Source organism: Salmo trutta, chromosome 15, assembly GCF_901001165.1.
Source record: "Salmo trutta chromosome 15, fSalTru1.1, whole genome shotgun sequence".
NCBI classification, from domain to species: Eukaryota; Metazoa; Chordata; class Actinopteri; order Salmoniformes; family Salmonidae; genus Salmo; species Salmo trutta.
This window is the reverse complement of record NC_042971.1, coordinates 589,385-607,995: the sequence shown is the minus strand read 5'-3', so window position 1 is coordinate 607,995 and position 18,611 is coordinate 589,385. Positions and strand designations below refer to the sequence as shown.

Here is an 18,611-nt window from a genome sequence, read left to right as displayed (position 1 = left end):
GATTACCACTACACTACAGAAACTGCTGCTACATTTTGCTACAAGGAGTAAACCGAATTTTACAGATATTCATGGCACGTATTCGAATTTCCAAAATAAGGCATTAATGAAATTCTCTGGAACCGCTATAGTACTTCTTGAATGTGTTAATGAGCGTTGTTTCCGCCCGGTTTCGAAACAGGGACCTTTCGCGTGTGAAGCAAACGTGATAACCACTACACTACAAAAACTGCTGCTACAATTGTCTTGCAAGGAGTAAACCGAATTTTACTGATATTCATGGCACGTGTTCAAATTTCCAAAATTAGGTATTTATGAAAATAACTATTCTCTGTTAAAAGTAAAGTACCTACTGCACGTGTTAAAGAGGACAGGTTCCGCCCGGTTTCGATCCGAGGACCTTTTGCGTGTTAAGCAAACGTGATTACCACTACACTACAGAAACTGCTTCTACAATTAGCTGCAAGGAGTAAACCGAATTTTACCGATATTCATGGCACGTATTCAAATTTCCAAAATAAGGCATTAACGAATTTCTCTGTTACCACTATGATACTTCTTGAATGTGTCAATGAGCGTTGTTTCCGCCCGGTTTCGAACCAAGGACTTTTCGGATGTGAAGCAAACGTGATAACAACTACACTACAGAAACTGCTGCTACATTTAGCTACAAGGAGTAAACCGAATTTTACAGATATTCATGGTACGTATTCGAATTTCAAAAACACAGAATTTATGAAAATAACTTTTCTCTGTTAAAAGTACAGTACCTACCGCACGTGTCAAATAGCGCTGTTTCCACCCGGTTTCGAACCGAGGACCTTTCGCGTGTAAAGCGAACGTGATTTTTTATTTTTTTTTTTTTATTATCAAAAATGTTTTTTTACAATATTTACAGTACAATCTACTGTTTACAGTACAATCCACAGAGAACAATACAGAAGACACTAGACTAACAGAAGCTGGTGAACAATTCACCCCCTATCAAATTCAAGGGACCCAATGAAAAACAAAGTAAATATCAAAACAGTGCTTTCAAAAATTATAAGTGATACCTCCACTCTCCTCTCGTGAAATTAACCCACTCCCTTCAAAAAAAGATTCATCAAAATGTTCCATCCCATAATTAAACAACATATCTATGTGTTTACTGAACAGTGCTATAAAGATACTCCACACCTGAACCCTCTTTCTGTCAAAAGAAACATAATTCCTCCTACAAAAAATAGCATACCTCACAAAACTCAAAACCATATTCAACAAACACACATTAACACCCTCACATTTACCAGACACTCCAAATAACAAAAGTTCCTCCCACGCATACTTTTTCACGAAATCTCCCCCCCAGTTTCTACATAACATTTCCTTAACTTTACAAAAAAAATATTTTAAATCCTCACATTCTATAAACAAATGCATTAGAGTTTCCGGGAAACGTCCACATACATCGCATTCCCTTTCTATCTCACCATTAATTTGCTTTAACACCACCTTTGTAAATATTCTATTATGTCTTAATTTGAAATCATTATTTTCACACTCCTTACTATTATATTTTACATTTAAATTTTCCCATATCTTTTTTTCATCTAATTCCGGAAAAACTACTTTCCAAAATTTCTCAGCAGCCGGCCTTCTACACACTTTTCCTACCATTATTCTATACAATCTTTTCACTGGTATACTAGATAAATGTACTTTCTTCTTACTGCTGCCAATGAACAAATTAGGAAATACAAATAAATCTTCTCTTTCAACTTCACTATTTATTAAATCAACCCATTCTCTTGGTATACTATTCTTTATCTTGTTATACATATTATTCACTGTTCCCCTTCCCACCTCTTCATCCCATTCATTGATTATGTCAAAAATAGCTTCCCCAGGTAAAAACCCTGGAATTACCTCATATGTATAATCTTTTATTTGCCGTAGACCTGCACTCATAAATACTTTATTATACAAAACTTTTTCTTTGTTCTTGATTTTCTCATTCAGAAATATAGGTTGATTCATAATCAGGTCAATATGTCCACATTCATAATATACATTAGGCAACAACTCTGCCCATGCATTTAGCACCTCTTTATAAAAATCTGGTACCTTTTCAAACATTGCCCTTTTAAGCCCCATCAATAAACCATTATCCTCACAACCACCACTCTCCTCTAAGTAGACTTTAAAGAAGTGTTTCCAGCCATAATCTTCACTGTCATACAAATATTTCTTTACTGTTTTTATCCTAATAGCTTTTCTTTTGACATCTAAATCTACAAGTTTTAAACCTCCATCCACATAGTCAGCAATCAATGTTTTCTGAGCTATTCTCACTCCTTTACCATCCCATATAAAATTTGACACCACATTATTCAATTCATTTAGGACCCACTCCGGCATGTCCAGGACTCCCAAAACATACACAAATTTGGATAATACCAAAGCATTTGCAACAATTACTTTCCCTTGTAACTTAAGTTTTCTATTTTTCCAGAAATTCAACGTTAGCTTGACTTCATTAAGGATCCCAGTCCAAGTTATATCTTTTGCCTCTTTCTCCTTTACACCAATGTTTACTCCCAGCACTTTAATAAAATCCTTTGCGCTCTTGAATGGAATCTCACACCCTTTTACATTGATATCCCCAACAAACATTATTTCAGTCTTCTCTATATTAACTTTAGCACCCGATGCCTTGCCATATATATCTATGATTTCCATAATGCTTCCAATACTTTCTATATCCTTCACAGTACAAGTAGTGTCATCAGCGTACTGATGTACAACACTGACACCACCACCTGGGATTCCAACACCCCTTACTTCTTTATTACTATTTATCAATGTAGCTAACGGTTCTGTAGAAACACTGTACAGCAGAGCTGACAAAGGACAGCCCTGCCTTACTGACCTCTCCACAGGGAAAGTATCTGTTAACACTCCGTTACATTTCACACAACTTTTAGCCCCACTATACAACAGGTTGATCCAAGATACAAACTTTGGCCCAAACCCAAACCTCTCCATAGTTTGTAATAAAAAGCTGTGCTCCACTCTATCAAAAGCTTTGTTAAAATCCAAACTTAAAACTATACCACCTTCATTTTTCATTTGATTAACAACATCCCTAATTGTACAAATTACATCTGCAATATCTCTTCCAGGTATGCCGTAGGCTTGTGTTGATTCAATAATACTCCCAATCACCTTTTTCATCCTATTCGCTAACACTTTAGTCAGTATCTTATAGTCCGAATTTAGAAGGCTAATAGGCCTATAATTTTCTAACTTTAATCTACTGCCCCTATTTTTGAATAAGATCGTTAACATTCCAGTTGACATAGACTCAGGGATTTCCTTATTCTCTTCCATATAATGAAACACCCTCACTAAAATGGGTGCCAAAATATCTACAAAGACTTTATAGAACTCATTTGTTAAACCGTCCAAACCCGGACTTTTATTACCTTGCGTGCTAACAATTGCTTCCTTGATTTCCATAATCGAAATCTCTTCATCACACATCATTCTCTCTGCCTGCGATACTTTGGCACTAATTGTATCCAACACTTTTACAACACACACTTTATCTACATCATTCTTTTTGTAAAGATTTCTGTAAAAGTTTTCAACTGTCTCTAAGATCCCAACAAAATCGTTTACCTTTACACCTCTTTCATCTTCCAACTCTACAATGTAACTCTTAGTTTGTTTTCTTTTTTCCAGACCCCAAAAAAAGGATGTACATTTCTCTCCCTCCAAAGCGTACTGTGCCCTGCTCCTAACAATAGCACCCAAACATTTCTTTTTTTCATAACTACCCAGCTCTGCATGGATTTTCAAATAATTCACAACATCATAGTCTGGATCCGTATCAGCCTTTTCAAGTTCATGCAACATCCTATTCCTAAGCATTATTTCTTTCTGCTTATCTAACCGGTTATGATTTTTTGCGTACCTAATACTCCTATTTTTTACTTTTACTTTCACTTCCTCCCACCATAAACACACATTCTCTTTTAACAGTACATTAGACATTTCATCATTAATACATTCAACAATTTCATTTCTATATCCTTCCTCCTTTAACAGACTGGCATTTAAACACCATACACCTCCCCCTCTCCTCTCCACACCAAAACCCATTTCAAATGACATTACTGCATGATCACTATATGCTGTAAAGGTATATGACACCTTCTTAACATTCTGCACCAATTCTTGTTTTGCTAGACATAAATCAATTCTGCTTTGTTTTAATTCCTTTAGAACCACCTGCCTTCTAGAGAATACTCTTCTGTTTGGATTTTCAGCCCTCCATATATCTACTAGATTCTCCTCATTCATAAGTTTCCATAATGCATTTCTAGAAGAGTCATGTCTGAATTTAGCACAACTAGAGGCATCCATTCTACTACACCTCACATTAAAATCTCCTATCAGTATACAGTTTTCTGAGCACAGTGTTTTTAATTTGTGAAACATTTCTCTCCTTTCAGATTCAATATTTGAAGCATAAACATTAATTAAACGAAAAACTACATTTTGAACTTCAAATTCAATTACAATAAGTCTACCATCATTGTCAGCATATATTTGTTTTACATTCTGCACCACATCATTTTTCATCAAAATAGCCACACCACATGTTTTATCTCCTCCATGACTACAAAAAATTAAATCAGACCATTTACTCTTAATCTCCTGCATTTTGGATTCTGTCCAATTGGTCTCTTGAAAACACAACATGTCTGCCTTAACAGACACTAATACCTGCTCAAATTTTCTCATGTTTCTCAAACTGTTACCGTTTAGGGATGTGACTGTAATCATTATTAATGTTTGCAGAAGTATAATCAGAGTCAAACAAGTCCTTTCAAATCCTACTTTTTCTTTTTTCCAAATCCCATCATCTCCCTGGTTTTCGACAATGACCTCTTATTTTTTACAAACAACTGAAGATCCTCACCATCTATTTCATCATCCGTCTCTTTATTTGGATTTTTTGGGGGGAGCGGCTGTGAAGCCTTTTGAAAAGTGCGCTTTAACAGTGCCCGTGACTTCAGTGGACCCAACCCACTCTTTGGTGTAATTCTCACACAGGCTTAAAGCTGGCTCAGGCACCTGAGAAGCACCTTGCACCATCTCCACCTGTGTATGTATTTCACCCATCATGTGCTGCTGTTCCACCTTGTCAGCAGCAGAGACTAAAACCCCGTCTCGTGCTTTGCCATAAGACATTACAGGCTCTTCAAGCTTATCTGCCATTGTCTCTGGAGTCACACTCTCCATGTCACTCTCATCCTCTCTCTCCATCGGCACACTCCCCTCCCCTTCCTCAGACGTGAGGTCCATTGTTTGCAAAAGTAAGTGATCTTCTCCCTTATTACAGCTACATCTAACTTTGGGTCTGTCACACATTTTGCACACATTTCCTATGTTCCGACATTCTCTGGCATAATGCCCTTGTTCACTACATTTGTGGCATGTGAATTCCGGACATTCCTTTAGTATGTGCCCCGGCTGAATACATAATCTACATACCTTCACTTGATTGTCGTGGATTACACGAAAATATTCAAATCCCTCGACAGTGTTAAATTTAGTAGAATATGACAAGGATTGCACATTGTCTGTAAACTGTACCTTGCAAAATCTCGTCCCATCTACAATGTCCGTTCCTGGCCACATCCTCCTCTTGATTGGCGTGGTCGCCTTCACATTCCAGCCTTTTAGTTTCTCTTCTATCTCCTCATCCGTAATGTATGCGGGCAAGTTCAAAAAGGACACCACCAGCTCATCGTTCCCTAATTCTTTAGCCATGATTTGACAGTTCTTTATCTTTAGCCCGTCTATTAGTCTTTCTTTTCCATTTACATGAGACATTGTTATTTCATACTTATTTCCGTCTTTCATTCGACATCCCAGTATTGCTCCGCAAACTTCCTTTATTCCTCTCAGCAATTCCATCGTTGTTATTTTCCCTTCTCCACTTATTTCCACGTTCACCGTCAGTTCCTTCTCATATGTTCTTTTTTTCAGTTCTTCGTTTAACATTCTGATTTCACTGTTGTCCTTTCTCGTCGTCGTTTGTATTCTTGATGTCGAAGCCATGTTGTCTGTCCGGTTATTTTAAGCAATATCCCCCAAACAGCTCACGCTGATAAGGGACAATAGCAAAAAAGTTTCACAGAAACTTCACTACAGTCACTCACAAACTTTCAAACTTATAAAGCAAATAGACCTCCAAAAACAACGATATTCTCTCTCAAGCACTCAGACACCTGCTTCTCTTCCACTTCTGAAACTCCAAAAAGGGGCGTGTGAAGCAAACGTGATAACCACTACACTACAGAAACTGCTTCTACATTTAGCTACAAGGAGTAAACCGAATTTTACAGATATTCATGGCACGTATTCGAATTTCCAAAATAAGGCATCAATGAAATTCTCTGTTACCGCTATAGTACTTCTTGAATGTGTCAATGAGCGTTGTTTCCGACCGGTTTTGAACCAAAGACTTTTCGCGTGTTAAGCAAACGTGATAACCACTACACTACAGAAACTGCTGCTACATTTAGCTACGAGGAGGAAACCGAATTTTACTGATTTTCATGGCACGTATTGGAATTTCCAAAATACAGAATTTATGAAAATAACTTTTCTCTGTTAAAAGTACAGTGCCTACTGCACGTGTCAAAGAGCACTGTTTCCACCCGGTTTTGAACCGAGGACCTTGCGCGTGTTAAGCAAATGTGATAACCACTACACTACAGAAACTGGTACTACATTTGGCTACAAGGAGTAAACCAAATTTTACAGATATTCATGGCACGTATTCGAATTTCCAAAATAAGGCATTAATGAAATTCTCTGTAACCGCTATAGTACTTCTTGAATGTGTCAATGAGCATTGTTCCCGCCCGGTTTCGAACCAGGGACCTTTCGCTTGTTAAGCAAACGTGATAACCACTACAGTACAGAAACTGCTGCTACAATTTTTGCAAGGGGTAAACCGAATTTTACTGATATTCATGGCACGTGTTCAAATTTCCAAAATTAGGTATTTATGAAAATAACTATTCTCTGTTAAAAGTAAAGTACCTAATGCACGTGTTAAAGAGCACTGTTTCCGCCCGGTTTCGATCCGAGGACCTTTTGCGTGTTAAGCAAACGTGATTACCACTACACTACAGAAACTGCTTCTACAATTAGCTGCAAGGAGTAAACCGAATTTTACCGATATTCATGGCACGTATTCAAATTTCCAAAATAAGGCATTAACGAATTTCTCTGTTACCACTATGATACTTCTTGAATGTGTCAATGAGCGTTGTTTCCGCCCGGTTTCGAACCAAGGACTTTTCGGATGTGAAGCAAACGTGATAACAACTACACTACAGAAACTGCTGCTACATTTAGCTACAAGGAGTAAACCGAATTTTACAGATATTCATGGCACGTATTCGAATTTCCAAAATACAGAATTTATGAAAATAACTATTCTCTGTTAAAAGTACAGTGCCTACTGCACGTGTCAAAGAGCACTGTTTCCGCCCGGTTTCGATCCGAGGACCTTTTGCGTGTTAAGCAAACGTGATTACCACTACACTACAGAAACTGCTTCTACAATTAGCTGCAAGGAGTAAACCGAATTTTACAGATATACATGGCACGTACTCGAATTTCCAAAATAAGGCATTAATGAAATTCTCTGTTACCGCTATAGTACTTCATGAATGTGTCAATGAGCTTTGTTTCCGCCCGGTTTCAAACCAGGGACTTTTCACGTGTGAAGCGAACGTGATAAACACTACACCACAGAAACTACTGCTACAATTAGCTGCAAGGAGTAAACCGAATTTTAAAGATATTCATGGAACGTATTCGAATTTCCAAAATAAGGGATTCATGATATTCTCTGTGGTACTAATTAAATGTGTTAATGAGCATTGTTTCCGCCTGGTTTCGAACCAGGGACCTTCGCTTGTGAAGCGCACATGATAACCACTACAATACAGAAACTGCTGCTTGATTTTTCTGCAAGGAGTAAACCGAATTTTACAGAAATTCATGGCACGTATTCAAATTTCCAAAATAAGGCATTAATGAAATTCTCTGTTACCGCTACAGTACTTCTTGAATGTGTCAATGAGCATCGTTTCTGACCGGTTTTGAACCAAAGACTTTTCACATGTGAAGCAAACGTGATAACCACTACACTACAGAAACTGCTGCTACATTTATCCACAAGGAGTAAACCGAATTTTACAGATATTCATGGCACTCTTTCGAATTTCCAAAATTGAGAATTAATGAAATTCTCTGTTACCACTATGATACTTCTTGAAGGTGTCAATGAACGTTGTTTCCACAGGTTTCGAACCAGGGACCTTTCGTGTGTGAAGCGAACGTGATAAACACTACACCAGAAACTACTGCTACAATTTGCTGCGAGGAGTAAACCGAAATTTAAAGATATTCATGGCACGCGTTTGAATTTCCAAAATTTTCATTATGAAAATAACTATTCTCTGTTAAAAGTACAGTACCTACTGCACGTCTCAAAGAGCATTGTTTCCACCCGGTTTCGAACCGATGAACTTTCGCGTGTTAAGCGAATGTGATAACCACTATACTACAGAAATTGCTGCTACATTTAGCCACAAGGAGTAAACCGAATTTTACAGATATTCATGGCACGTATTCAAATTTCCAAAATACAGAATTTATGAAAATAACTATTCTCTGTTAAAAGTAAAGTACCTACTGCACGTGTCAAAGAGCACTGTTTCCGCCGGTTTTGAACCAAGGACCTTTCACGTGTAAAGCGAATGTGATGACCACTACACTACAGAAACTGCTGCTACAGTTTGCTACAAGGAGTAAACCGAATTTTACTGATATTCATGGCACGTATTCGAATTTCCAAAAATACAGAATTTATGAAAATAACTATTCTCTGTTAAAAGTATAGTGCCTACTGCACGTGTCAAAGAGCACTGTTTCCGCCCGGTTTCGAACCGAGGACTTTTCGCGTGTTAAGCGAACGTGATAACCACTACACTATAGAAACTGCTGCTACAATTTCCGCAAGGAGTAAACCGAATTTTACAGATATTCATGGCACGTATTCGAATTTCCAAAATAAGGCATTAATGAAATTCTCTGTTACCGCTATAGTACTTCTTGAATGTATCAATGAGCGTTGTTTCCGCCTGGTTTCGAACCGGGGACCTTTCGCGTGTGAAGCGAACGTGATAAACACTACACTACAGAAACTGCTGCTTGCTTTTTCTGCAAAGAGTAAACCGAATTTTACAGATATTCATGGCACGTATTAGAATTTCAAAAATAAGGCATTAATGAAATTTTCTTTTACCGCAAAAGTACTTCTTGAATATATCAATGAGCGTTGTTTTCGATTGGTTTCGAACCAGGGACCTTTTGCGTGTGAAGTAACCGTGATAACCACTACACCACAGAAACTAGTACTACAATTAGCTGCAAGGAGTAAACCGAATTTTAAAGATATTCATGGCACGTGTTAGAATTTCCGAATTAAGGGATTAATGAAATTCTCTGTTACCACTATGGTTCTTCTTCATTGTGTCAATGAGCGTTTGTTTCCACCTAGTTTCCAAAATACAGAATTTATGAAAATTATCACGTTTGCTTAATTTGTATTTTGGAAATTCCAATACGTGCCATGAATATCAGTAAAATTCTGTTTCCTCCTCGTAGCTAAATGTAGCAGCAGTTTCTGTAGTGTAGTGGTTATCACGTTCGCTTAACACGCGAAAAGTCCTCGGTTCGAAACATGGCCGAAACAGTGCTCGTTGACACGTGCAGTAGGCACTATACTTTTAACAGAGAATAGTTATTTTCATAAATTCTGTATTTTGGAAATTCGAATACGTGCCATGAATATCTGTAAAATTCGGTTTACTCCTTGTAGATAAATGTAGCAGCAGTTTCTGTAGTGTAGTGGTTATCACGTTTGCTTCACATGCAAAATGTCTTTGGTTCGAAACCGGTCGGAAGCAACGCTCAATGACACGTTCAAGAAGTATCATAGTGGTAACAGAGAAATTCGTTAATGCCTTATTTTGGAAATTCGAATACGTGCCATGAATATCAGTAAAATTCGGTTTACTCCTTGCAAGATAATTGTAGCAGCAGTTTCTGTAGTGTAGTGGTTATCACGTTCGCTTAACACGCGAAAGGTCCTCGGTTCGAAACCGGGTGGAAACAGTGCTATTTGACACGTGCAGTAGGTACTGTACTTTTAACAGAGAAAAGTTATTTTCATAAATTCTGTATTTTGGAAATTCGAATACGTGCCATGAATATCTGTAAAATTCGGTTTACTCCTTGCAGATATTGGTAGCAGCAGTTTCTGTAGTGTAGTGGGAATCACGTTTGCTTCACACGCGAAAGGTCCCTGGTTCGAAACCGGTCGGAAACAATGCTCAATGACACATTCAAGAAGTATCATAGTGATAACAGAGAAATTTATTAATGACTTATTTTGTAAATTCGAATACGTGCCATGAATATCTGTAAAATTCGGTTTACTGCTTGCAGATAATTGTAGCAGCAGTTTCTGTAGCGTAGTGGTTATCACGTTTGCATCACACGCGAAAGGTCCCTGGTTCGAAACCGAGCGGAAACAATGCTCATTGACACATTCAAGTAGTACTATAGCGGTAACAGAGAATTTCATTAATGCCTTATTTTGGAAATTCGAATACGTGCCATGAATATCTTTAAAATTCGGTTTACTCCTTGTAGCAAAATGTAGCAGCAGTTTCTGTAGTGTAGTGGTTATCACGTTTGCTTAACACGCGAAAGGTCCTCTGTTCGAAACCGGTTGGAAACAGTGCTCTTTGACACGTCCAGTAAGGTACTGTACTTTTAACAGATAAAAGTTATTTTGATAAATTCTGTATTTTGGAAATAAGAATACGTGCCATGAATATCAGTAAAATTCGGTTTCCTCCTCGTAGCTAACTGTAGCAGCAGTTTCTGTAGTGTAGTGGTTATCACGTTCGCTTAACACGCGAAAAGTCCTCGGTTCGAAACCGGGCGGAAACAGTGCTCTTTGACACGTGCAGTAGGCACTATACTTTTAACAGAGAATAGTTATTTTCATAAATTCTTTATTTTGGAAATTCGAATACGTGCCATGAATATCTATAAAATTCGGTTTACTCCTTGTAGATAAATGTAGCAGCAGTTTCTGTAATGTAGTGGTTATCACGTTTGCTTCACATGCGAAAAGTCTTTGGTTCAAAACCGGTCGGAAACAACGCTCAATGACACATTCAAGAAGTATCATAGTGGTAACAGAGAAATTCGTTAATGCCTTATTTTGCAAATTCGAATACGTGCCATGAATATCGGTAAAATTTGTTTTACTCCTTGCAGCTAATTGTAGAAGCAGTTTCTGTAGTGTAGTGGTTATCACGTTTGCTTAACAAGCGAAAGGTCCTCAGATCGAAACCAGGCAGAAACAGTGCTCTTTAACACGTGCAGTAGGTACTTTACTTTTAACAGAGAATAGTTATTTTCATAAATACCAAATTTTGGAAATTTGAACACGTGCCATGTATATCAGTAAAATTCAGTTTACTCCTTGCAAGATAATGGTAGCAGCAGTTTCTGTAGTGTAGTGGTTATCACGTTCGCTTAACACGCAAAAGGTCCTCGGATCAAAACCGGGTAGAAACAGTGCTCTTTGACACGTGCAGTAGGTACTGTACTTTTAACAGAGAATAGTTCTTTTCATAAATTCTGTATTTTGGAAATTCGAATACGTGCCATGAATATCAGTAAAATTCGGTTTACTCCTTGTAGCAAACTGTAGCAGCAGTGTCTGTAGTGTAGTGGTTATCACTTTCGCTTAACACGCGAAATGTCCTCGGTTCGAAACCGGACGGAAACAGTGCTCTTTGACACGTGCAGTAGGCACTGTACTTTTAACAGGGAATAGTTATTTTCATAAATACCTTATTTTGGAAATTAGAACGCGTGCCATGAATATCTGTAAAATTCGGTTTACTCCTTGTAGCATAATGTAGCAGCAGTTTCTGTAGTGTAGTGGTTATCACGTTTGCTTCACACGCGAAAGGTCCCTGGTTCGAAACCAGGCGGAAACAACGCTCATTGACAAATTCAAGGAGTATCGTAGTGGTTACAGAGAATTTCAATAATTCCTTATTTTGGAAATTCGAATACCTGCCATGAATATCTTTAAAATTCGGTTTACTACTTGCAGCTAATTGTACCAGCAGTTTCTGTACTGTAGTGGTTATCATATTTGCTTTACACGAGAAAGGTCCTCGGTTTGAAACCGGGCAGAAACAGTGCTCTTTGACACATGCAGTAGGTAACGTACTTTAAACAAAGAATCGTTATTTTCATAAATGCCTTATTTTGGAAATTCGAATACGTGCCATGAATATCTGTAAAATTCGGTTTACTTCTTGCAGAAAAATCAAGAAGCAGTTTCTGTAGTCTAGTGGTTATCACGTTCGCTTTACACGCGAAATGTCCTCGGTTTGAAAAACGGGTGGAAACAGTGCTCTTTAACACGTGCAGTAGGTACTATACTTTAAACAGAGAATAGTTAATTTCGTAAATTCTGTATTTTGGAAATTCGAATACGTGCCATGAATATCTGTAAAATTCGGTTTACTCCTTGTAGCTAAATGTAGCAGCAGTTTCTGTAGTGTAGTTGTTATCACGTTTGCTTCACATCAGAAAAGTCCTTGGTACGAAACCGGGCGGAAACAACGCTCATTGACACATTCAAGAAGTATCATAGTGGTAACAGAGAAATTCGTTAATGCCTTATTTTGGAAATTTTAATACGTCCCATGAATATCGGTAAAATTCGGTTTACTCCTTGTAGCTAATTGTAGAAGCAGTTTCTGTAGTGTAGTGGTTATCACATTCGCTTAACACGCGAAAGGTCTTCGGTTCGAAACCGGGTGGAAACAGTGCTCTTTGACACGTCCAGTAAGGTACTGTACTTTTAACAGAGAAAAGTTATTTTCATAAATTCTGTATTTTGGAAATTCGAATACGTGCCATGAATATCTTTAAAATTCGGTTTACTCCTTGTAGCTAAATGTAGCAGCAGTTTCTGTAGTGTAGTGGTTATCACATTCGCTTAACACACAAAGGTCCCTGGTTCGAAACCAGGCGGAAACAACTCTAATTGACACGTTCAAGAAGAATCACAGTGATAACAGAGAAATTCATTAATGACTTATTTTGGAAATTCGAATACGTGCCATGAATATCGGTAAAATTCGGTTTACTCCTTGTAGCTAATTGAAGCAGCAGTTTCTGTATTCTAGTGGTTATCACGTCGAACCGAAGACGCAAAAGGTCCTTGGTTCGAAACTGGGTGGAAACAGTTCTCTTTGACATGTGCAGTAGGTACTATACTTTTAACAGAGAATAGTTATTTTCATAACTACCTAATTTTGGAAATTTGAACGCGTGCCATGAATATCTGTATAATTCCGTTTACTCCTTGTAGCAAACTGTAACAGCAGTTTCTGTAGTGTAGTAATTATCACGTTTGCTTCACACGCGAAAGGTCCCTGGTTCGAAACCGGGCGGAAACAATGCTCATTGACACATTCAAGAAGTACTATAACGGTAACAGAGAAAAGTTATTTTTATAAATTCTGTATTTTGGAAGTTCGAGTACGCGCCATGAATATCAGTAAAATTCGGTTTACTCCTTGTAGCTGAATGTAGCAGCAGTTTCTGTAGTGTAGTGGTTATCAGGTTCGCTTAACACGCGAAAGGTCCTCGGTTCGAAACTGGGCGGAAACAGTGCACTTTGACACGTGCAGTAGGCACTGTACGTTTACTGGAGAATAGTTATTTTCATAAATTCTGTATTTTGGAAGTTCGAATACGCGCCATGAATATCAGTAAAATTCGGTTTACTCCTTGTAGCTAAATGTAGCAGCAGTTTCTGTATTGTAGTGGTTATCATGTTTGCTTCACACGCGAAAGGTCCCTGGTTCGAAACCAGGCGGAAACAACGCTCATTGACACATTGAAGAAGTACCATAGTGGTAACAGAGAATTTCATTAATCCCTTATTTTGGAAATTCGAATACGTGCCATAAATATCTTTAAAATTCGGTTTACTCCTTGTAGCTAAATGTAGCAGCAGTTTCTGTGGTGTAGTGGTTATCACGTTCGCTTCACACGCGAAAGGTCCCTGGTTCGAAACCGGGCGAAAACAATGCTCATTGACACATTCAAGAAGTACTGTAGCGTTAACAGATAATTTCATTAATGCCTTATTTTGGAAATTTGAATACGTGCCATGAATATCAGCAAAATTCGGTTTACTCCTTGCTGAAAAGTCAAGCAGTAGTTTCTGTAGTGTAGTGGTTATCACGTTCGCTTCACACGCGAAAGGTCCCTGGTTTGAAACCAGGCGGAAACAACGCTCATTGACACGTTCAAGAAGTATCATAGTGATAACAGAGAAATTCATCAATGACTTATTTTGGAAATTCGAATACGTGCCATGAATATCGTTAAAATTCGGTTTACTCCTTGCAAAACGATCGAGCAGCGGTTTCTGTAGTGTAGTGGTTATCACGTTCGCTTTACACGCGAAAGGTCTTCGTTTCAAAACCGGGCGGAAACAGTGCTCTTTGACATGTGCAGTAGGTACTGTACTTTTAAAAGAGAATAATTATTTTCATAAATCCCTAATTTTGGAAATTCGAATACGTGCCATGAATATCTGTAAAATTCGGTTTACTCCTTGCAGAAAAATCAAGCAGCAGTTTCTGTAGTGTAGTGGTTATCACGTTCGCTTCACACGCGAATGGTCCCTGGTTTGAAACCAGGCGGAAACAACGCTCATTAACACATTCAATTAGTACCACAGAGAATTTCATTAATCCCTTATTTTGGAAATTCGAATACGTTCCATGAAAATCTTTAAAATTTGGTTTACTCCTTGCAGCTAATTGTAGCAGTAGTTTCTGTGGTGTAGTATTTATCACGTTCGCTTCACACACGAAAGGTCCCTGGTTCGAAACCAGTGGAAACAACGCTCATTGACACGTTCAAGAAGTATCATAGTGATAACAGAGAAATTCATCAATGACTTATTTTGGAAATTCGAATACGTGCCATGAATATCGGTAAAATTCGGTTTACTCCTTGCAAAACTATCGAGCAGTGGTTTCTGTAGTGTAGTGGTTATCACGTTCGCTTTACACGCGAAAGGTCTTCGTTTCAAAACCGGGCGGAAACAGTGCTCTTTGACATGTGCAGTAGGTACTGTACTTTTAACAGAGAATAATTATTTTCATAAATCCCTAATTTTGGAAATTCGAATACGTGCCATGAATATCTGTAAAATTCGGTTTACTCCTTGTAGCTAAATGTAGCAGCAGTTTCTGTAGTGTAGTGGTTATCATGTTTGCTTCACACGCGAAAAGTCCCTGGTTCGAAACCGGGCGGGAACAACGCTCATTGACACATTCAAGAAGTACCATAGTGGTAACAGAGAATTTCAATAATTCTTTATTTTGGAAATTTGAATACGTGCCATGAATATCTGTAAAATTCGGTTTACTCCTTGCAGAAAAATTAAATAGCAGTTTCTGTAGTGTAGTGGTTATCACGTTTGCTTTACACGCGAAAGGTCCTCGGTTTGAAACCGGGCAGAAACAGTGCTCTTTGACAAGTGCAGTAGGTACTGTACTTTTAACAGAGAATAGTTATTTTCATAAATTCTGTATTTTGGAAATTCGAATACGTGCCATGAATATCTGTAAAATTCGGTTTACTCCTTGTAGCTAAATGTAGCAGCAGTTTCTGTAGTGTAGTGGTTATCACGTTTGCTTCACACGCGAAAAGTCCACGGTTCGAAGCCGGGCGGGGACAACGCTCATTGACACATTCAAGAAGTACCATAGTGGTAACAGAGAAAATCATTATTTTGGAAATTTGAATACGTGCCATGAATATCTGTAAAATTCGGTTTACTCCTTGCAGCTAAATGTAGCAGCAGTTTCTGTAGTGTATTGGTTATCACGGTTGCTTTACACGCGAAAGGTCCTCGGTTCGAAGCCGGGCGGGGACAACGCTCATTGACACATTCAAGAAGTATCATAGTGGTAACAGAGAAATTCATTAATGCCTTATTTTGGAAATTCGAAAACGTGCCATGAATATCGGTAAAATTCGGTTTACCACTTGCAGAAAGATCGAGCAGCGGTTTCTGTAGTGTAGTGGTTATCACGTTCGCTTTACACGCGAAAGGTCCTCGGTTCGAAACCGGGCGGAAACAGTGCTCTTTGACACGTGTTGATGATCAGTTACTTGAGAAGGAGACCAAGTCAGGACGCTGGACCGGGTGGATTCAATTATAGTAAGGCATTTTATTATGAGACAAAGATAATTGGCAAAGCGTGCACGGACTCCTTCGTTTAGCTCATAGGGAACTAGCGGAAGAGAGCCCCGAAACATGGTGTGCATCCAATTTATACAATGAAATAACAGTGTGTTGACATAGGTTGAGTCTAGTAGGTCCGCTCTCCTGACTGGTCGATGAGTGGAGGGACGGTCCATTCTCCAGGTGGTGTCGACTTCCCATTGGCCCTGGGCAGTGTCCTTTGTCCTCGGAGTCCAACACCCCTAAGTGTGTTTTTCTGCTAATTCGTGTCTGGTTGGTTACGATATTCATGGAATGTTGTTTTTTACACCAGTGGTCAGTTCGTGTGGCTAGGGCGCTTTCATGTCTTGACATTTTTGTGTGAGTGCTTAAGTCAGCCATCTGTCTCTGGGTGTGGTCGTGATTGGTATCAGTTGGTTGCTCAATATGTCTCTGGAATTTTGTTGTGTGCTGTTGTGAAGCATGTTGTGCAAATGCCCTCCTTATAGATCATTAGGTAAAACGTTAGATTATCTTTATTACAAATCCCCCTCTTCACGTCTGCAAGACGTGACAAAGAAAAAGGGGAACAGGCTTGCTCGGCGGTAGGTACTTGTCGTCTCATTGATCTGAACTTTCACTCGGTCCGTAGCTCACCATCTGCTCCGTTATCATCTCTCTAAAGTTCTGGTTATTAAACCTCTTGCACACGGGACCAAACAACAACCACACAACCCAAACACACTCATACAGGTTAAAGCAGCCCATAATACAGTTCTTGCAACACTTTTCCATTTCCCAAACATGAGCTGTGTTATCAAAAATGTACGTACAGCAATGAACCTAATCATTCTACCTACACCATCCTCTTTGCCCGTAACCTATCGAGAGTCAGTCTATTTTACCAGGTCATGAGGGAGGTGGCGGATAATTGGTCAGAGAACCTCTTTACTGCATCCCCTGTTTCATTCATGAATCTCTGTTGATTAAATGATGTCATTAATTCAATCCACATTATTATTTATTGTCAACAACCAACATAATGTAGTGTTAAAGCCTTCACATATTTGATTCATAACTTTGTATTCATCTGGAACCTCCCTGAGGATGCCAATAGCATCCATCTAGACAAAGCCATTCCCATCCTTATCAAAACTCCTCCTGTACCTACTTTAGCCTCCTATAACTGGTCTCTTATCACTAATTCAAACTGGTTGGACCAATAACCCCAGGGCGCAAGTTCCTAACCACCCTTTGTGGTAATTCTTGTCGTATGCGTCCTTTGCTGGTACTAGCCCACCCTTCATCAGCCATAGGTGCTATGAGGTTACACATTTTCTCCTGTGCTTTCAAACCTAAGTCAGTCACATTAACGATTACCTTTCCAGCCGTTAAAATCATCTCAATTCTCGGCGCCATTCTTGTATCTATAACACTGGTGCTCATCAGGAATCCAGGTGAACCGAGGTGGGTTGGCTGAGTACTTCAATCTGGCCAACCCCAATTCCTGTACAGTTGTCTGCTTCCCCAAGGAATTGTTTAATGCTCACCTAAAATTCTACATCTTGATCTTCTTTGATTCCTTATTCTGTACGTCACTCATCAGTGTATTATATAGTTTATCTTCTACTTCTTCTCAATGACAACGGTATCGTATGATTAGTACCCGAAGGTGTTGGATCTGAATGTATCAGAAAGATTAGATTATGATGCAGCTCAGAGCCTCTACTCTTCCCAAAAACCGTCAACCCTCCCCTGCCCTTAGTCGATCTGCTAGGTACCACCCCATACTCACACCTCTAGGAGCACACACAGTGATGAACGGTCGGGATAGGAAATCTTCGTTAAGGAGGTAACCCCCGGACCTTATTGGTTCTCGGTTCTTCTCCTAACTCTGTGTGTGATCATCAGTGCTCATATGTGTACATACCTTCTTGCAGTGGGTAACGTGGACCCATGTGACTCTCTCAGCTTTCCTACTGGCAAAGGCAATGGTTTAATAGCACCTGGTATGGGCCTTCCGAACGGGACTGCTTCCAGTTTTTTCTCCTCAGGGACTGGATCCACACCCAGTCTCCTAGTTGGATTGAGTGAATCACCTTCTCCTGTAATTCACCTGTTGGACACAAAATCTTGGACATACGGGTTTGGTTAACAGTCTTCTCATGTGCTCTGCTAG

The 18,611-nt window shown here is 38.9% G+C and overlaps 10 non-coding genes across 10 annotated transcripts; all 10 read left to right on the top strand.

The window, feature by feature from the left end:
- The first annotated feature begins 10,181 nt into the window (after nucleotides 1-10,181).
- trnav-aac (transfer RNA valine (anticodon AAC)) lies at nucleotides 10,182-10,254 on the top strand. The gene has a single exon. It is a non-coding gene; the product is annotated as a tRNA-Val (tRNA).
- Nucleotides 10,255-11,024: 770 nt separating this feature from the next.
- trnav-aac (transfer RNA valine (anticodon AAC)) lies at nucleotides 11,025-11,097 on the top strand. The gene has a single exon. It is a non-coding gene; the product is annotated as a tRNA-Val (tRNA).
- Nucleotides 11,098-12,088: 991 nt separating this feature from the next.
- Nucleotides 12,089-12,161, top strand: trnav-cac (transfer RNA valine (anticodon CAC)). The gene has a single exon. It is a non-coding gene; the product is annotated as a tRNA-Val (tRNA).
- Nucleotides 12,162-14,202: 2,041 nt separating this feature from the next.
- trnav-cac (transfer RNA valine (anticodon CAC)) lies at nucleotides 14,203-14,275 on the top strand. The gene has a single exon. It is a non-coding gene; the product is annotated as a tRNA-Val (tRNA).
- Nucleotides 14,276-14,409: 134 nt separating this feature from the next.
- trnav-cac (transfer RNA valine (anticodon CAC)) lies at nucleotides 14,410-14,482 on the top strand. The gene has a single exon. It is a non-coding gene; the product is annotated as a tRNA-Val (tRNA).
- A 134-nt stretch (nucleotides 14,483-14,616) lies between these two features.
- Nucleotides 14,617-14,689, top strand: trnav-uac (transfer RNA valine (anticodon UAC)). Its single transcript has one exon. It is a non-coding gene; the product is annotated as a tRNA-Val (tRNA).
- A 141-nt stretch (nucleotides 14,690-14,830) lies between these two features.
- On the top strand, nucleotides 14,831-14,903 carry trnav-cac (transfer RNA valine (anticodon CAC)). The gene has a single exon. It is a non-coding gene; the product is annotated as a tRNA-Val (tRNA).
- Nucleotides 14,904-15,234: 331 nt separating this feature from the next.
- trnav-uac (transfer RNA valine (anticodon UAC)) lies at nucleotides 15,235-15,307 on the top strand. The gene has a single exon. It is a non-coding gene; the product is annotated as a tRNA-Val (tRNA).
- Nucleotides 15,308-15,655: 348 nt separating this feature from the next.
- On the top strand, nucleotides 15,656-15,728 carry trnav-uac (transfer RNA valine (anticodon UAC)). The gene has a single exon. It is a non-coding gene; the product is annotated as a tRNA-Val (tRNA).
- Nucleotides 15,729-16,275: 547 nt separating this feature from the next.
- On the top strand, nucleotides 16,276-16,348 carry trnav-uac (transfer RNA valine (anticodon UAC)). Its single transcript has one exon. It is a non-coding gene; the product is annotated as a tRNA-Val (tRNA).
- Nucleotides 16,349-18,611: the final 2,263 nt, after the last annotated feature.